General features: G+C 45.8%; 1 protein-coding gene across 3 annotated transcripts in view; it reads left to right on the top strand.

Moving 5' to 3' along the window:
• The first annotated feature begins 11,288 nt into the window (after positions 1-11,288).
• CLCN4 (Cl-/H+ antiporter 4) overlaps positions 11,289-19,865 on the top strand; it is a 67,877-nt gene continuing 59,300 nt past the window's right edge. For 2 of the 3 annotated variants that reach the window (XM_028115053.2, XM_028115048.2), the window contains exons 1-2: positions 11,556-11,704; positions 12,877-13,148. The gene's annotated coding sequence lies outside the window, so the exon portion shown is untranslated. Of the gene's footprint in view, positions 11,453-11,555; positions 11,705-12,876; positions 13,149-19,865 lie in introns of those variants that run through there. The other variant, XM_028115049.2, reaches the window with a different exon arrangement.

Below are 19,865 nucleotides of genomic sequence, written 5' to 3'. Positions count from 1 at the left end.
TTTTTCTTGGCTCTGAGAGGGGAAGTTTGGAAGCATTCTGCTGAGGAGCCTTTTGGGTGTGCTCTGTGCTTTTTATCACAGGCACGCTCTTGAAATCACTTACTCATTTCTTCTGTGGAAACTGAGCTTTTTAGACCCGTCCCTTGAGGTCCATTTCGGTAGAGTTGTATTTTTCTTAAAAATGACCCATTTCATCTGTTTTCCCGTTTGTCAAGAGTGCACAGGATTGTTTTGAGGGGCGCTGCCTTCCTTTCGAGAGGGTTCTTTTCCTCTGGCATTTCCTACGTTCTATATGTGTTTTCACCCTTCTTTTTCCTTGATTAGGTTATTGGATTATTTTTGGACTTTTTTTTTTTTTTTTTTAAAGAGAACCAGCTTGGGTTCTGGCTAGCTCAGTCAGTGGAATGTGCAACTCTTGATCTCCAGGGTTGTGTGTTTGAGCCCCACGATTGGACGTAGAGCTGACGTATAAATAAATAAATAAATAAAACCAGGTTTCTAGTTCATTTGTTCTATTGTTTTTTCTGTCTTACGAAATACTGTTTTTGTTTTTATGAATCCTTTGTTTTCTTGCGTCTTACTTAGTTGCCTTATTTGGGTAGTTGTTTGAGTTGGGTGTGTTTATTTGAAGTTTTATAATGCTAAACCAATTTAGTGCTATACATCTTCTCTGTCAACTAATCTGTTGAGTTTTTTTTCATTATCATTATCACTAAGAAGTTCTATAATTTCGCTTTGTATTTCCCCTTTGACCCAAAAGGTGTTATTAACACGTCTTCTAATTTTTTCCAGATACAAGGGTCTTGATGGATTTTTATTTATGTCTACTTTCGTGGCGAAATAGAAAATCCTGTTTGTGTTATTTTTATTCTTTGTAATTTATTGAGGTTTTCTTTATGGCCTATGATAGGTTTTTTTTTTAAAGATTTATTTAGAGAGAGAGAGTGTGCGAGCATGGGGGGGTGGGGAGGCAGAAGGAGAGGAAGAGAGAGGAACTCCAGCAGACTCCCTGCTGAGCACAGAGCCCAATACGGGACTCGATCTCCTGACCCTGAGATCACGACCTGAGCTGAAAGCAAGAGTCAGACGCTTAACCGACCGAGCCACCCAGGCGCCCCTCCATAGTCAGTTTTTGTGAACGTTTCCATGAAAAGCAGTACATTCTGCATAATTAGGGTTTAGAAATGGATTGATTTATACGTACATACATAGGATATTAATTTCGTAAGGCTGCCATAATACATTGCCACAAAGAAGAAGTCCAAGATCAAGGTGCCTGCCAGGGTTGTGTTCTTCTGAGGTCTCTCTCCTTGACTTACAGACGGCCGTCCTCTTGCCACCTCTTCCCACGGCCGCCCCCGGTGCCTGCAGCCCTGCTATTTCTTCCTCTTCTCATAAGGGCGCCAGTCATTGGGTTAGGGCTCAACCTAATGAGCTCATTTTAATGTACATCACCTCTTTAAAGACCCTATCTCCAAATACACTCACATTCTAAGGTACTGGGGTGGGCTCCAGCATGTGAATTTGGGGGGACACAGTTTGGCCCCTAACACTGTGTTTCCCCATCACCCGGGACTTGTCTCGTTAGAGCGCTGCCTACTGTCGATGGGAAAGGCTCATTTCCTGCCTATCTCCCCAGAGACTGTAAACCCTGAGGGCAGAGGCACTGGGTCAGTCCAAAGCATTGCTTCCGGGGCGGCGTGCAGCCTGGGTGTTCAATCAGTATGAACCGGGCTAATCAGTGAGTCAAGCCTCTATTAGGTACCTACCGCTGCTGTAACAAATGTCCATAAACTTAGTGGCTAAAGGCAACACAGATTTATTCTCTTACAGTTCTGGATGGAGGTCAGAAATCTGAAGGCTGCGTTCCTTCTAGAGGCTCTAGGGGAGAATCTGTTTCCTTGCTTTTCCCAGCTGCTCGAGGCCACTTGTATTTGTTGGCTCCTGGCCCCTCCCTCCACCTTCCAGGCCAGCAGTGTAGCGTCTCAAGCTCCACGTCTCTGACTTCTGCTTCTGTTGGCATATCTCCTTCTCTGACTCCGTCCCTCCGGCCTCCCTCTTGTAAGGACCTTTGTGATGACATTGGGCCCCTCCCCCCACCAGCCAGGATCATCTCCCACCTCAGCAGCCTTAACCTAACCACACCTGCCAAGTCCCTTTTGCCATGTGAGGTGACATATGGAATCAGCGTGTGAACACCTTTGGGAGGGTCATTACCTGACCACGGAAACGCTTTGTTCTAATGTGCGTGCTCTTGTCATGCATCGCAATTTTTGCTTTGAAGCAGGGACCAGGCACTCTCCTCACTTTGGAACAAGATTTGCTGGCCCCTAGTGAAGTCCGAAGGCAGAGGCTGCACATCTCGTGGCATGTGGAACCCTCTTGCCCGGGACCTGTGGCTAGAGGCACAGGGCCTTCTGGAATCCGTGCTTTTCCATCCTTCCCACAAACAGACGCTCTGGCCAGATTGCTTTTCCTACCCTGCAATTACAGGCCGAATCCCCCGGGTAATAAACATAAATTGTCTTATTGCAATGGAATCGGTTTAAAAGAAATGCTTTACAGCACTAATAGAACTATCTGTGATGATGAAATTGTTCTATATCTGTGCTAAAATGGTGTAGCCATTCGTGCGTGTGGCTATCGGGCACTTGACATGTGGCTAAGGGGACTGAGGAACTGACTTTTAAATTTTTTTAAGGATTTATTTATTTATTTTAAAGATTTTTATTTATTTGACAGAGAGAGAAGGAGAGAGAGCGAGCGAGCACGAGCAGGGGGAGCAGCAGGGGCAGGGGGAGAAGCCGACTCCCTGCTGAGCAGGGAGCCCGATGCGGGGCTCGATCCCAGGACCCCAGGATCATGACCTGAGCTGAAGGCAGACGCTTAACGACTGAGCCACCCAGGCACCCCTAAATTTTATGACTTTAAAGTAATTTAAATGTAAACAGCACCTCGTGGCTTAGTGGCTTCCATATTGAAGCAGTACAATTTTATAAAATTCATATATCCAATCTAAAGCACTGGGACAAGTGACAGCTTTTCTCGAAGATCAGGTCCTGGGTGGGAAAAGCTGTCCCCTGCCCAGGCGCAATGAAACAGCTTCCTTGTATCGCCTCCATAGGAAGTGTGCAGATACTATCTCACTCTCCAAGTGCACCCTCCGTAGCTGGAAGCCAGCCGTGGTGGGAGAACTTTGGCCACTGTAATCTGCAGACGCTGCAAATCGGGGCTCCCCCCGCCCATCCGCAGCCTTACAGAGCTGCCTTCTTGAACTTGGCCAGCACGCCGCTGTACAGATGCCAACTTGAGGGGCCGGTCCTATTGAATTGTCTGAGCACAATCTGAGGTTCCTGGCACCCAAGGAGAAAAAAAGCCCACACTGCTAGCTACACAGTCTTTATTGTCTGAGGGGAAGCAGCCTCGTGAATTCTCAGGGGAAGCAAGGATTCTCTTAGCCCTTAGTGCTACCCGGGGTCTTCTCTCAGGCTTCCCAGAATGACCACTTCCCTGACAACAGCTCTGTTGCAAAAGCACAGAGGGCTTTTAAAGCTGTGGTTTGTCACATCATTCAAGGTTACCCCTTTCGATGGATGTCGGGTAACATGGCCCACATTTGCAGCTTTTGGGCGCCCGCCGGGGTCTACGACCACAGCTCAGAAAGCCCAGGAGGGGCAGGATTGCGTGTACTTAGAGTCTACACCAGTCACTTTTCCCTCTCCTCTTTTTTTTTTTTTTAAGATTTTATTTATTTATTTGTGTGTGAGAGAGAGAGGGAGGTAGGCAGAGGGAGAAGCGGGCTCCCCAGTGGGCAGGGATCACGACCTGAGCCGAAGGCAGACACTTCACCGACTGAGCCCCCCAGGCACCCCTGCAACGGTGAACTCTAAAAAATGGCTGGGAAACGGAACCTTTTTGGCATCAAATCATACTTGACAAGGAACCTCAAGCCAGGGTTTCCCCACCTCTGCATTAGGGACGCTGGGGCCTGCACCTTCTCCGCGGCGCCGCCCTGCGCGCCGTGGGCGGTCGAGCCGCACCTCCGGCCTCTCGCCACTAGATGCCAGTAGCGCTACTGAAGATAGAAGCTCAGAGACTGCTACACAAGTACCTGGAGAATTGTTTTCGTGAAGGCTGGGTAAGGACTAGCTTTCTATCTCCACACGGAGCAGAGTAAGAAAGGAATTTCTGTGGAAGAGAAATTGAGACTGACCAGCGGACGAGTAAACATTACCACCAGTTTTTGGTTGGCATCTTCTTTCCTGAAGATTTTCATGAGCAGAATAATCTAGGATGACTAGGAATTGTTCCCTCGGGGTTTTGCAGTTAAGATGTGAGAATCTTCGAGTAATGAAATCTGCATTAAAAAGCAGCCAAAATTGTTTATTCCATGATCATCTCGTCTACTGTAGCGCTTTCAAGAAAACAAGCAGTAACTGTTTCTTGTTACAAAAGTAATACACAGTAATCGTAGAAAAATTAGGACATATAACTAAGCTAAAAGGAAGAAAAATGTGAAACACCCCTAATCCCACCAGCCAGTGAAATTCCAGTGTTGGTTGAGACTTCAGTGGGTTTGCTACCTAATTGTTTTCTACGTTCATGTATAACGGTATTCGTGTAGGTAAAAATATAGTACATGGTAGAGGCAGGAAAGTTTTCCCTCTGGGTTCTTTGGCTGGTCTAATAATGAAATCGACAGAAGACAGATTAACAGGAGAAAAACAAATGTAACTGTGTGCGTATGGGAGCCCGTAGAAATAGGAGACTCCAAGAAGTAGCAAAGCTGGCAGCTTTTACGCCTTTTAGACAAAGAAACCATAAATCTGTGAAGAATTGACAAAAGTTGGGGCTTGGGGTAGCGAAGTAGCGAAGAAGCAGCCCGTTTGCTTACACGGCCTTCTCGGCCTTGACTTCCCCACCTCTGGCAAGAAGGCTGTCTCCCTTCCTCCCGGGACAGGGCGGGCACCTTCCCGGGGGACACTTAGGTCCTGCTTCCAGGGCACAGAGGAGGTCAGAGAGTCCTTGCGCCCGCTGTTTCTCGTGTAACTAAATTCAAAACAATCAATAGGCCAAAGTGGCATATTTGGGGGCAGCCTGCCCTGCAGCCCATCGTGAGCAAGGATGCAGTTGAGCTGTGCCTGCTTGACGCGAACCGCAAACCCGCGCGGAGCGGGTGTCCGTCCCGTGCCAGCACAGGGGCACGCTGGCTCTCGTCTCTCCCCCAAGAGGCCCGGGAGACACCGTCCTGCTCATCTCCCGTGTGCACCGACCCGCCCTTAAACCTGAAGGAGGGACGAACCGGCCCCCCTCCTGCATCTGCATCACCCCTCCTGGTCTCGGAGTGCAGCGGCCCCGCGCCGAGATGTGCCCTGGCTCATTGCAGCATCTCACGCACGCTGGCCCCCTAGCTCGGCCCCCTTTCGAGGCAGTGACTTGGTAGATACGACGTGTACAGTTTCACGGGGACCTTACGATACAGGAGAAGTGGGAGAGAGAATATTCCGGCAGATGAAACGTCCTTAGCTGTTAGAATCGTAGAGGGCTGGCCACGGAAGGTATCCCAGAGATTCCCGGGGCTGAAGGTCTCGTCTCGCAAACTAGGGGACCGGAGGGAGAGAGGGGCCGAGAAGCTTCTAAAAGACAAAATGACCTCAAAAGACAGCTCTGAAAGGATCCTCACATGTAGTGTGCAAATACAAATCTTCAGTAGAAACTTTGGTCATCTGACCATGTAACCTTAACTTAGTGTATGTGCCAGAAACACAGTTTGGATCTAACTATTTTTTTTGAGTTTTGTATCTGAGACACGGCTAAACTTTGTAAAACAAGAGCTGTAAGAACTCTGTGTGTCAGATTATCTGTACGTCTGTGTATGTATATTATAGACGTGTGGTATTTTTCTACCTCTGGATGGTATTGCCCAAACTAATTTGTAAAGAAGTCTATTTTAATTGGCTTAAAGAAATTTGTTTATGTAAATCAAGTATACTCTCAGAAATGTAGAAAGTAACCCAGATATTTTTTCAAGTTCACACGATCTGTGATAATCTTTGATAAATAAAAATTAATTCAAATTCGTTGGTTTAATAGAAGCAAGCCCGTCTCCAAAATTTGTCAACAAAAAAATAACTAAGAAAAACAGTTAACTATTTGATGTCTAATCCAAGCATCATTGTTAAAAAGAAGTAATTTAGGGGGGGCCTGGCTGGCTCAGGGGGTAGAGGGTGCAACTCTATCTTGGGGTTGTGAGTTTGAGCCCCATATTGGGTGTAGCGATCACTTAAAAATAAAATCTTGGGGCGCCTGGGTGGCTCAGTTGGTTAAGCGTCTGTCTTTGGCTCAGGTCATGATCCCAGGGTCGTGGGATGGAGCCCCACATCGGGCTCCCTGCTCAGCAGGGAGTCTGCTTCTCCCTCTCCTTCAGCTCCTGCTCTCTGTCTCCATCTCTGTCTGTCTCTCTCTCAGATAAACAAATAAAATTAAAAAATAAATAAATAAAAATAAAATTTAAAAGAAAGCAATTTAAACAAGTGTAAAAATAAGGGCAAAGTTTATGCTACGTTAAATGAAATGATGGCTATTCAGTGAACATCTAAACTCATTTCCAAATAAGATGAACATTAAATGTGAAACATAAGTTTATCTACTTTTGGTTTTTTAATTTTTACAGAGAGAAACTAATATGTGGGTCTATTGATAACCACGGAAAAAAATTATTATGAGAAAGAATATAGTTCCAATAATTTTGAAATGTATTTATCAGTTTGCTGATCTACCACAGGATGCTGATATACGATAGACAGGTCACGGTGGCCTGCTTCCCAGGTTTCCCTGGAAAGCAAAAATTACAAATAGTTTAAAAAGTTGGGAGAAGGGCTGCGACCGCAAAATGAACCGAGAAGAGAGTAAGTCAGAGCACTTGGAACAAGAAGCGTAAGCTAACTGCGCACAAGCCCTGCACGGTTCCGGGGAGTGGGGAGCGCAGGCGCCCCTGTGCAGGGTGAGATGCAATGGGCTCCCAGGCGAGCTTCTTCCTGCTGCGCTAGGATTTACTGGAACTTCCTGTTTCTCAGACTGGGCTCCCAGACCCTTGGGGAGTGAGCATTAGCATTTATTTAAATCGAAAATACACGTATTATCTACATCTATCTAGATAAATGGATACTACGTCTCTTCAATTTTATCTATCATTTATAGTTGGATTTATTATCTGCATACAGATAAAAGGATAATTTCATAAAGTGCAAAAGAGAGTGCACGCATAGCATATACTCAACATAGGAAATACGGGCCAGTTGATGAAACTTTTATTTCAGTTACTTACGTGGTTTTATCGGTGTTAAGTAGGTGCTGGGCCGTAATATACACTCTCTTTCTTGCTGTGGAATGATCCAACGTGTTTGAAAGCCACCGCTCTTCTACCACAGTAAACTGAGCAACGGAAGGGTCTGTGTGGCCGGCTGAAAAGGCCACTGCAAGAAACACCACCCTTGGGAAAAAAAAAAAAGAAAGAAAAAGAAAAGGAGAAAAAGAACAAAAGGGGGGGAAAGAAGAAAAAAAATTATCTAAAAGCACTTCCCCCATTTCCTGTAACTGCTTGCAAGGCTGGGAATTCTGATGGCGGCTTCCCAGCAATTTACAGCTGTGCCATCAGTTTGGACCTTGCTGTTCCATCTTTCGAATTTGTATTCTGTCTGCTCAGCTTAGAGCAAGCGCCTTCAGCAATAACGTGGGGATCCTGTTGCCCTGCCTGTCGTATCATCCGCAGTCTCACAGAGCAATGTCAGCACGAGCCTGGAGGAGACACGAGTGAATCTCATGCTGTAATTTACAGAAAGCATATGGTTTGTTTCAAGTGTACTATACAGAAGGGATGTATATTCACTGAACGTGGTGCAGAGGCGACCGTGCCGTCCTCCCTGAATACATCTGTGATTATTCCTTAGCGCCGGCCTTGGGCCATTTCTTTCCTAGATAAGCTTTGTAAGTTTTTGAAATCGAGAAAATAACATTTGAACTAATAAAGTGGAAGTTGTCAGAAAAAAGAGGGTCTTGTTTGCTTGCTTTTAGTTTTTTTGTTTGTTTGTTTTGTTTTTGATTTTACAAAACTACTAGAAATAACAAGGACGAAAGGGACTGCATATGAAAAGGAGGAGGTGTGTTTTGGGTAAAAGAAGGTATGAGGGATGGAGATGCATTTTTGGTAAGGGGGGAAAAAAGAAAGTAATTTCATCCTAAAGGAAAATCATTGTTCCAGAATAAGAAAGAGAAAAGGACAAAACCCAAATGGATACAGAAAGTTGTAGAAGGCTTGAGGAAAAGGGCTCTTGAGAAAGGAATCTTATGTGTGGCTAAGCAGACTGACATTAAAATGGATTTATTTATATTAAAAAGAAAAAAGGGAAGACTTTTAATATCAAAAGTGCAGTGGTGCACAATTAGAATTTGGTTTTCTCTCTGTTAAAAGGACAAAGTGTTCTTAGATTATTGGTCCGCTCTTACTAAGCAATTGCAAACAAAGGTTTTTCTTTACCTTTCATGTAATCTGCCCAGAAAACAAAGATTCTGTGTTTTGTCTTCATCAGGTTACTTAAGCAAATTGTCTTCTTCATGTAAAAAGCTAAGTTTTTTTTCCAACTAACTTTTTAATGGTATGTTAAATTTCACGGGAAGCATTTTCAAATAAGAAGCCATGCTAAACTTTCTTTAGGAAATATTTATATGGAAGTTATTAATATAAACGTTCCAGAAAGTATATGAAGTTCATGGGGATCTGATGTACTGACACAGTGTTATCAGTCATAATTCCAGCTATTGTCTTAAAATATGGTATGTCAGAGAAATAACCAAATTTTCTTGTCAATTGCATCATAATGACTTCTCATCTGATCTTTAACCATTGCCACTTTTTAAGCCTTTTACCATTTACAGATAGTTACTGTTTTATTCTGATGCTGTTGCAAAAATGTTCCTGCAAAAATGCTTTATCTTTGAGGAGATTCACAAAAAAGACCCCCTCCCCCCACACACAAAGTACTCTGTAGAATACAGGTTTCTGATGACTTTAAGATTGTAACACGGAACTGGGTAAGAATTTCTAAAACTTTCATGGAAAAGTGATGAATTGATCCAACTAACAAAAGATCGAGATCAACAAGAATTAATTACAGGAGACCAAATGAATTAATGAAGATGATTAGAATTTTTGTGACTTCATTTAAAATATTGCTGGTTCTTTAATGTTTTGTTTGCAGATTTAAAAGGATCTGAAAGAACATGATCTATCACTATTCCTGCTGCACTTACATAAATAATCAGGCCAAGCTTAATAAAAGTCAACTTAATTTGCAAAACAATTTAGCCTTGCCATGGTTGTCTTTGATGGAAATGGAAATGATTATGGAGAGAAATTTATGTTTCAGTAATACACCCCTGTGGATATTAGATTCTAGTGCTGTTAATCATCTCTGAGGTTTATTTTCTACTTGTAAACTGGACTGGATCCCAAGTTCTAGCTTCCTCCAATATTTGGCTAAAACTCTCCAGACTAGTTGGGTTAAAACCCAACAATGTGGCCGGTCGTGTGGTCATCATTATTTTTAAAAGTCTTTATCAAAGGCAACGGAAGGGTCTGTGTGGCCGGCTGAAAAGGCCAATTTTCTCCCACTACTTTCACTTGGAATCACTATGAAATTAAACCTGCCTTCCCCCACCCCCCACCCCGAAGCCATGCAAGCTGAAACTGGACAACTTGATATAAACTTCAAAGAAATCCCAGCAGCCCATGTGCAGACAATCTTTGTACCTGCTCGGAAATATCACCGGGGACATTCACACTGCAAACACGAAAATCTGATTGCTTGACTGCACTGCTTGCATTCTATCTAAAGATGCTTAGAATCCGACTTTTAGAAATCTTCTCAACCGACTGCTCTCCAAACTCAGAAAACGGAATTTCTAATTTGCTTGAACTCTTCATCTTTGTTTTTCTTTTGTTTCCATAGAAATGCCTCTCATTAAATTACCTGATTGCTCACATCATATAGATGCCGAAGCCCATGCGTAAGGCCACTTCCTGAAATACAACATTCTCAAGTTCATCCTGCCTCGGGTCATCGTGAGGATATGTGTTTGCTAATACATCACGTTATGCCTATGTAAATAACTTAAAATTTTTTTTTTGGCAGATTGACTTAGTAAAGTAAAATCTGGATCTGATTACAACCCGTTGGATTTATTTGGTTAGTTAAACCTTGGCTCCTGCGTATCTCTGCTCTGGGGAAGTTTTCAATGCTTGGCTATTGTTTTCCCTACAATCATCATATTGGCCCTTCTTGTGCTTTGTAGACTCTCGAAGCTTTTAAATGCCTGTTGGCAGCCAATCACATGGCAGATGGCATCCATCAAGAGCAGGCAACTGGATGAAAGCAACAACCACCACGTGAATGATGAAGATAGTGACTACATGGCCCTCTGGCCTGATGACTCAACTAATGGAAACAGCAAATGTGTGATCTTCCAGCCTGACTAGTCACCAACCATGGTAGTGGAGAATAACGCCCGTAATGGCTGGTCATACTCTGAGCCTGCTGAGCTATGACCCAAAGCAGGGGAAACCGTTAAAATTTAGAAACAAAGGGAGACCAAGCTTGAAGGGTCGCTGAGCAGACAGAAGCAGTTTGGTCATGCTGGCAAAGCTTAATTTGGCTTATCCTGCAAGGCTAACTGGACCTGGTCGTTTCTTGCTTGTGTCTCTGGAAATGATAAGCAAAACTTGAACTGCTTCCCAAAGTTGGTATGACTGGTAACCACCGAAAATTATAATATTGTAACTAATCACTGTGAAGAATAAACAGTCACAGCTTTGTCACTGGATAAGCTGCTTTATAACCACGCAGCCCTGAGCCTCATTCCATGTTTTGGCTTGAATGCTCCCGGTTTGCAAACTTTCTGGGGCCTGCACAGTAATTTTTTTACTGACTGCTACTTCAGTGATTCATTTGGTTTTCTTTTGGCTATTTTGAACTTTTGACAGAAGTTATGTCATTCTGTTCAAAATGACATGGCCGTTTTAGGCCTTTTCTGAACCGCCTGTTTGCTGTAATGTTCTTTACACTTGAGCAATCCCCTCCAAAAGAGAAGGTGAAACCAACCTATTGGCAAAAAAAAAAAAAAAAAAAAAATCGCCCCACAATGAGGAAGGTACCTTTACTCGATTCATTTCTGCCCAGCCGGAACACCACCGAGCAAGTCATTTCAAAGACCGCAGGAGGCCATCTTACAGACCCCCGCCCTCCCCACGGCCCGCTGAGTCCGGGCGCTCTGTCGCAGTAGCCGGTGCAGCCCGGCCTCTCGGGGCAGGGCGTCCCGTGTCGCGGCCGCTAGGTTCCCCTCTGGCCGGGTGTAGGAGGCGAACGAGACCGGCGTGGCGGGCACCCAGAGCCCAGAGGTGACCCAGCTGCCTGGGCCGGACTGAGTGGCTGGGCCCAGCACGTGACCACCCAGCCCGGCTCCGCGGGGGGTGGGGGTGGGGCCTCCCTGGGCGCCGGAGGATGAAATCGACATTTGCCTGGGGCAGGAGTGAGCCTGTCAGATTCCGTCTCCATTAGACCCTCCACCCACGGGAGCGGGGGATCGCGCCTGCATTTTATTTATTTATTTATTTATTTGTTTAGGTATCTCCGGAACCAGAAAGCAAAAGGTAAGTTACTTATCACCTAGAAAAATAAGCTTCAGAGGAGTGACTAGAAAACCACACGACCGGCCACATTGTTGGGTTTTAAAATCCGGTGCAGAAAATAATAGATCTTTGTGAGGGGCAAGGGCCCATATTTATGTCCCAAATTAGAGGCTGACCTTCTGAACGGAGATTTGGTTAGTCTGGAGGGAATGGTGGCAAAAGGGCCCGGGTTAAACATAGAAGGACACCAGAGCGGTTGGAATAAACAGCAAGTAGGTAACTCTTGCCTGCTTGTAAAACCATCTATTTCACATCTCTTTAGGGGGTAGCAGGTGAGGCAATGTTAAAACTGTGACTTAAACTCTATGGAAAGTAAACTAGTATGTGAAACGGGAATACAAGTAAGACCAGTTTCTGCTTTTGTCCTTTCACATTTCACAACCGTTTATATGGTTTGGCAGAAGAAAACTTAATGGGTTCACTGCTTAAGTTTGAAAAATGCCATTTCAGGTTTACATGATCACTGTTGGAATTTTCTAAGGCTTTCTAGGCAAGGCTGTTTCAGCTGTGAATGAGAAATGTTGACGTCGTGCATATTTTCTGTAATAGTAACGTGACTCCTGCAGAATGTGATAAAAATTAAAAAGCGTGAAATAATGAGTTATTGTGAACTAACTCTTTCATGTCTGAGAGACCAGATTCCTTGCCAGAAGGTTTAAGAAAACACACAAGTACAACCATGCTCATGCAATAGTGCTTTATTTTAAGTAAGCAAATATTCCAGTAAGTAGTATGAGTGTGTGGTAACCCTTTTTCCCCCCTGTGGCAAATGCAAGTTAGTATTAGAATGTAGCTACTGAGAGTAAATAAAAGCATTATTTACCAGTGCAGTTAGCATAATATCCAATAATGAATATGCTTCAAATTAAAGTGTTTGATATATTTGATAAATGACTTGAAACACTGAACCTCTGTGCTAGGTATTTCCATGCACTTTTTATTTTAACTGTCATTTTGATTTACACAAAATATATTTCTCCGTTGCCTTTGATAAAGACTTTTAAAAATAAAACCCTAAATTGTTCCCTTTCATTACTAATCCCTTTCTTGCTAACTCTTTTGAAATCCTATTACATGCTTGGAGCCTGTAATCATTTGGATTTCTCCTTCTGTGTGCTGCTTGTTTCCCACAGTCGGTGAAAGGCCGGGAAAGCTGCGCACATCCAGCAGACGGCCCAGAAGCGAGGCCGGAGCGGGGCTTCCCGGCCACTTGCTCCTCACCTCCGGGGACTTCCAGGGTCTTCCTCGCCCCCCACCCCCTCCCCGCTTCGCCCCGAGGGCGTCACGTGGCGGCGTGGGGCCCGCCTCCGGTGACGTCACCGCGCTCGCAGCCGTCGCGCCGAAGAAAGGATGCTCTAGGATGCTGTGCAGGTGGGCGGCGGGGATGCGCCATGCGGCACTGCAGGTAAGAGACGCGCGGCGCCCACTCTGCCGGCGCAGCCCGGGCCTGCAGGCCTGTGGCCCGTCGGCGCCCCAGAAAGCGAAAGTGGGGGTCTTTGGCCGCTGCGGCTGCTGCATGCCCCAGGCGGGGATGCCGGGGGTGGGGGGGGGTGTTGCAGGCCCACGCGTGGCTTCGAGCTTGGCATGCCCATCCGGGAAAGTGGGCAGGGGCCAGACAGGAAGACCGCCGGGGCCTCTTGCTCAGGAGAGAAAAAAAAAATCTGGAATGAAGAGAGAAAGGGGCTCGTCAAGGATAACCGTTAACTGTTTTCTAGCTGTCATTGTGCTTCTTGAATAATGACACATTTACTAATTCTCCTTCCAGGGGTTTGTCCTCAGTATTTAGCCTGATTTCTTGTAAAGCAAAAGCTGCTTTGCTCTGAATGGAATGGAAACTTACTGGTTAGCAATTTAAAGAGCTCAGTGTGCAATATAAATCGTTTTGCATTATTTTGCAAGGTTCCGGCGTTTAAAGGGGATATGTCAGAAACGCATTTTTTCCCCCTCCAGGTGTTTTAAGTAGATTGGAAAATAACAGTATCCAATAAAATAAAATGCAGCCTCCGAAGATTAACTGCGAGCGTAAGAGCGAATCAGCTACATCTCTGAAGAACAAAATGGTTTTTAGAAGGGGGTGGGGTGGAGATGAACGCCCGAACTGAAGAATTCCCAGTGTTCTTTTTAATTTCCGTGCTGAATAATTAGCCTGCTGGAAGAAGGGGCTTGATGACTCAGCGGCAGATGGAGGGGGGTCAGGTGACTTTTCAGTTCTGGCCGGTGGGGGGGCATTTAATGGACTCTGTTAAGCGTTCTGACCTGTTTACATGCCTTTCTCTGGTTCAAATAGGGCCTGAGGCCGGGACACGGGTGGGCACCCTTAGGAGGAGAATCTGTAAAACATGACCCCTCTGGAAGTTGGGGTGGCAGTAAACTGTACTGGAACTCACACCATGAATAATTTGATTCCCCAGCAACTGTTGGAGGACAGTGTTAAAAAGCAGTGCTATTTTAGTTGGTAATATAAAGGTTTTTTGTTCTTTTCCCCTTGACGGTGGGCTTACTGTCAGGCAGCCCAGATAGCTTTGGCTCTAAGAAGGGGATTATAGACTTCCTCTCTCTGCTTTATTTTCTAACCAAATTTCAGTTGATGTGCTCTGATGATTTATTTCACAGTAAGGTGAAGCTATAAAAACAATGGGGAATTCTCTTCCAACTTAGAACTTTATAAGACTGCCATTCAGAAGACATCAAGGAGAAAAGAGGATGTGAGCCCTGTTTAAAGAAAAACGGGGATGGAGATGGGGTGAAGTCAGCAAAGAAAAATGGGGATGGGGTGAAGTCAGTGAGACTTACCTTTGATTTTGCTAAAATCAAAATAATGTTTCTGTGAAATTCATGCTATGTCAGAAAATGAGCTGGCAAGATACTGAGACGTACCCTTGCATACTTCAGCCTAGAGATCCAAATGTCAGCATCATGTCTTTGTCCATACCCACGCCTATATACTTATATATCCACACATTCATGTTTCTGTCTCTACAGCTGTGTCTTTGTTACTGTAGTCTTTTTTTAAAATTGTGCTTATAGGGGCGCCTGGGTGGCTCAGTCGTTAAGCGGCTGCCTTCGGCTCGGGTCATGATCCCGGGGTCCTGGGATCGAGCCCCACATCGGGCTCCCGGCTCGGCGGGAAGCCTGCTTCTCCCTCTCCCACTCCCTCTGCTGTGTTCCCTCTCTCGCTGTGTGTCTCTCTGTCAAATAAATAAATAAATAAATAAATAAATAAATAAATAAATAAAATCTTTTTAAAAAATTGTGCTTATATAAGAAAATGCCAAGCTATTTTCCAAGGTGGGTGTACCATTTTGCTTTTCTGCCAGCAATGTATGAGAATTTCAGTTGCTCAGGATCCTTGCCAGCACCTTGGTTTTGTTCTGTTTTTTTAATTTTAGCCATGCTCATAGGTATGTAGGGGTTATCTCTTTGTGTTTATCTTTTTTTAAGTGAATGAGTCTTACCATATGTAAATTATTCCCTTCCAGCCCCTTGGTTATTGTCAGTTTTTAAAAAAATTTTAACCATTCTGGTAGGTAGTTATGGTATCTCATTGTGGTTTTTTCTTCTTTTTAAATTTTTTTAGTAATTTACTTATTTATTGTGTTTTGAGTCTGTTTCTCCCTGCTAGAATATGAAGTCCAGGAAGCCTGGGATTTGTGTATGTATTGTTCATTCCTCCATCTCCAGCACTGGGCGTGGTACTGGGAGTATTTAGTTACTGTTTAAGAAATCGGTCAATGTTTTGCAATTGCACACATCCTGAAGGCCTGCGAGAGCCACCTTGCTCACCCCAGAGGGGGTTAAACCATCAGCGGTGCCTCTGCTGTTCCCGCTGGTGGAGGAGTCAGGGACGAGCCGGATTTGGCAGCACGTTTCAGGCTGAAATCATTCTCAAGGAGCTAGCTAGCAATTTTCATTACCTAGCTGGTAACTGAGCTTCATTTTTCATTAATCATTTTCAAGTTCCTGGATCCAACCATGCTTGAAGCTTCAATTAAAAAAAAATTTATTTCTCCCACCCCCTACCCCTCTGCCTTTGGCAACCACCAGTCTGTTCTCTGTGAGCTTTTTTCCCCCTTCGATTCCATGTATAAGAGGGATCCTACAGTATTTGACTTTCTCTGTCTGCCTGACTTCCTTCCCCTTAGCATAATGCCCTCGAGGTCCATCCATGTTGCAAATAGCAAGCTTTCGTTCATTCTTTTTTTTTTTTTTAAGATTTTATTTATTTATTTGACAGAGACACAGCGAGAGAGGGAACACAAGCACAAGGGGGAGTGGGGAAGGGAGAAACAGGCTTCCCGCAAAGCAGGGGAGCCCGATGCGGGGCTGGATCCCAGGACCCTGGGATCATGACCTGAGCCAAAGGCAAACGCTTAACGACTGAGCCACCCAGGCGCCCCCATTCTTTCTTATGGCCGAATAATATTCCATTGTAAATATATACCACAGTTTCTTTATCCATTCATCCATCGACAGACACTTAGGTGGTTTCCCTGCCTTGGCTATTGTAAATAATGCTGCAATGAACATAGCGGTGTGAATGTCTTTTTCAGTTAGTGTTTTTGTTTTCTTCTGATAAATACCCAGAAGTGGAATTGCTGGGTCGTATGGTAGTTCTATTTTTAGTTTTTTTGAGGAGCCTCCGTACTGTCTTCCACAGTGGGGGCACTAATTTTCATTCTTACCAACAGTGCATGAGGGGTCCCTTTTCTCCACATCCTTGCCAACGCTTATTATTTCTGGTCCTTTTGTTAATAGCCATTCTAACAGGTGTGCGGTGTTATTTAGTTGTGGCTTTGATTTGCATTTCCCTGATGATTAGTGATGTTGATCATCTTTTCATGTGCCCGTTGGCCATCTGCCTGTCTTCTTTGGAACAATGTCTATTTAGATCTTCTGCCCATTTTTTGATCAGATTTTTTTTTTTTCTGTTGAACTGTATTCTTTATATTTTGGATATTAGCTTCTTATCAGATAGATGCTTTGCAAGTGTTTTCTCCCATTCAGTAGGTTGCCTTTTCATTCTGTAGATGAATTCTTTTGCTGTGTGGAGCTTTTTAATATGATGTAGTCCCACTTACTTATTTTTGGTTTTGTTTCTTTGACTTTTGCTGTCACGTTCCAAAAATCATCGCCAAGACCTATGTCGAGGAGCTTATCGCCTAGGTTTTCTTCTAGGAGTTTTATGGTGTCAGGTCTAATGTTCAAGTCTTTAATCTATTTCGAATCAATTTTTGTATCCGGTGTAATTTTGTATATGGCATTTCTCACAAAGTCTGGACACCCTGATGTGTTGCTGCAGTAATTCAGCAATTTGTTTATTGCAATTTCCTTCATTTGGTTCAGGCTGGCCACAGGGATTAAGATCCTCGGGTCCCTTCCTTCCTTCTCCCTCATCCAGCCCTAGACAGAGCAGAACGGGTGATAGAGTTGGATGTAGAGACCTGGATTCTACTCTGGCTTCCGGACTGTGTAACCTTGGGCACGTTACTTTGTGTCTTTGGGCCTCAATTTTCTCTTCCTCAAAGTAACCAAGAAATTTAGATCAGGGTTTCTCCGCCTCAGCACTGTTGACCTTTGGGGCTGATTCAATCTGTTGCGGGGGGCGGGGGCGTCCTGCGCACTGTGGGAGGCTGGGCAGCATCCCTGGGCTCCATTCGCTAGGTGCCAGTAGCGCCCCTCCCCCAGCCGTGACAACCAGAATGTCTCTAGATGCTGCCACTTCTCCCTCTGGGGTAGGGAGCATTGCCCCTGGTCGAGAACGACTGATCTGGATGATCTCTAAAAGTTCTTCTGGCGTCAGTATTCTAGAATTCATTTTCTTATGATTTGTTTGACGCTAAGCCTTTGATCAGAGATCCGATTCCCTTTCATCGCGTCTATATATCGGAAAATACAATGCGCAAGCTTTTTTACGCTGTGGGGTTCCAGAAGTAGCTTCTGTCCGAAAGGGGAGGCCTGTTTGTGCGCCAGTTGTGGCTGGGAAGCCAGCTGGGCAGAGAGGAGAGTGCCAGGGAGAGGGGCCGCCCGGCCCAAGAGCAGCGTGCGCTGGCGCCTCCGGGGCGCCACTGTTTGGTCACCTGAGACCCCGGCACAGGCCTCCCAGCCCAGTCCCCTCCGTAGCTGCACGAGGGGGCGGGCAGCGTGGCGCAGAGGTGGTGCCGGCAGCGACCGTGGTGAGAAGCTGGTGGTGGCGTCTCGGGTAGCTAGCATCAGGAGGCCGACGCCAACTGCCCGCGCCACCCAACGCCACCCGCCTCCCCGCTCCGCCCCGGGCAGCGTGCTCACCTGCTTCGAGCGTCTGGCTCTGACCCCGGAGGGCGGCTTTGTCTGCATCACTTCCCCTCTTGGAGCAGTTGCTGGGTCCATGACTTGGGGCCCCCGGTACTCGCTGATCCTGCCTCTTCCTTGGCTTTTGAGGGGGGATCGGAGGGGTGTCAGAGGATCTGCAAGCTGGAAGGCTCCCAAGAGACAGGGAGCAGTGATGGCAGTGGCATTGCAAGGTGTGGGCCGTGTGCAGCGCGGTTGGCCCTGGGAGGCTTAGAATGGCCGGGAGACCCCCCCCCCCGCCATCCCCCGGGGCGTGGGACCGCCCTGTGCCCGTCCCCCCTCCCCCCCTTTGCCTTGCCGGCAGCCTTCTCTCTCACTCTTCCGGGCCCCATAAAAATCGGTCTCCGCGGGCGGTTTGGCCTGCAGTGTGAGAGAGCGGCTGTGCGGGAGGCCGGGCGGCCGGGTCCCCGCTCAGCCTGTCCCGGAGCCGGTCCCCCGCTCCCCCGTGCCTGACGGGGGGCTTGGCATCCTTGCTGGGCCTTCTGGCCCCGTCTCTGCTGCAAGTCCAAATCGTGAAAGAAGATTGAAAAAGGAGGGTATTCACCATCAAATGAGACTTAAGGGACTAAGTGTCCCAGTCCCCTCTGTTGCTGTGACAGAGACCAGAGACGGGGGCGGGGGGGGGGGCTCATCCCCAGCAGCCCTTGATTTCTCACAGCGCCAGAGGCCGGCACGGTTGGCTTCCGGTGAGGTCCCTCTTCTGGGTCGCAGACGGCCACCTTCTCCTCGCCTCCTCACGCGGCAGGAAGAGACTGAATAACTAGTTCTCTGGGGTCTCTTTTATAGGGCACTCGTCCCATCCCTAGGGCTCTGCCTTCAGGACCTGATCACCTCCCAGAGGCCCCGTCTCCAAACACCATCCCATTAGGGGGTCGGTTTCAACAGATGAATTTTGGGAGGACACATTCAGTCCATGACAATAACGAGATGTAACTTGGAGCCCCTGATCGGGCCCTGGCCTGAACAAACATCTGTAATAGGCACTTGGGGACACCTGGTGTTATCTTTATGTGACCAGCTGTTAGATGATATAAGGAAACTACTGGAAGTTTCATTAGATGTGATAATCTTGTGGGGTGGTAGGCATCCAGCTAAGCCATTCCGAGATTCCTGACACAGAATCAGTGAGATAATGCATGTTTGTTTCCTGCTGCCATGTTTTGGGGGGATGTGTTACACAGCAATAGGTAACTAACATGTGAGTATGTACAAGTCTTATTTATTTATTTATTTTTGGTGATGCATGCTGAAGTATTTAGGGATGAAGTGTCATGACGGTGACAAGTTACTGAAACTTTTTAAAAACATTTTTGGAGATCTCTTTAATGTATGGCTGAATACAAGACAGATGAATTCTCATCTCTGCTTCTACATTCAATCTGTAGCCTCTGGAAAATTCTACCCTACACTCACAAGAGAATGAGAATGAGAAAAAGGCAAATAACAATTTAAGATTATTATAAAAATATTTAAAAAAATTTTTAAATATTTATTTATTTGAGAGGTTGGGGGGGTGAGAGACAGAGGGAGAAGCAGGCTCCCGCCGAGCAGGGAGCCCATATGGGACTCAATCCCAGGACTCCAGGATCATGACCTGAGCCGAAGACACTACGCTTAACCAACTGAGCCACCCAGGTGCCCCTATAAAAATATTTTTGACAGTATGGATCCCCTAAAGGGTCTTGGGGACCCCAAGGTATCCCTGGATCACACTATGAAAAACCACTGCTCTAGATAAATAATTTATTTGTAAATGGTTCAGTTACACGGGGAGAGCAAAAGGTGAGGCAAATAT

This window comes from Eumetopias jubatus, unplaced genomic scaffold (genome assembly GCF_037043125.1).
Source record: "Eumetopias jubatus isolate StellerSeaLion01/CBP00866 unplaced genomic scaffold, mEumJub1_p1.0 scaffold_11, whole genome shotgun sequence".
In the NCBI taxonomy this organism is placed as follows: Eukaryota; Metazoa; Chordata; class Mammalia; order Carnivora; family Otariidae; genus Eumetopias; species Eumetopias jubatus.
Note: the sequence above shows the minus strand (reverse complement) of the source record. Positions and strands in the feature narration are given on the sequence as shown.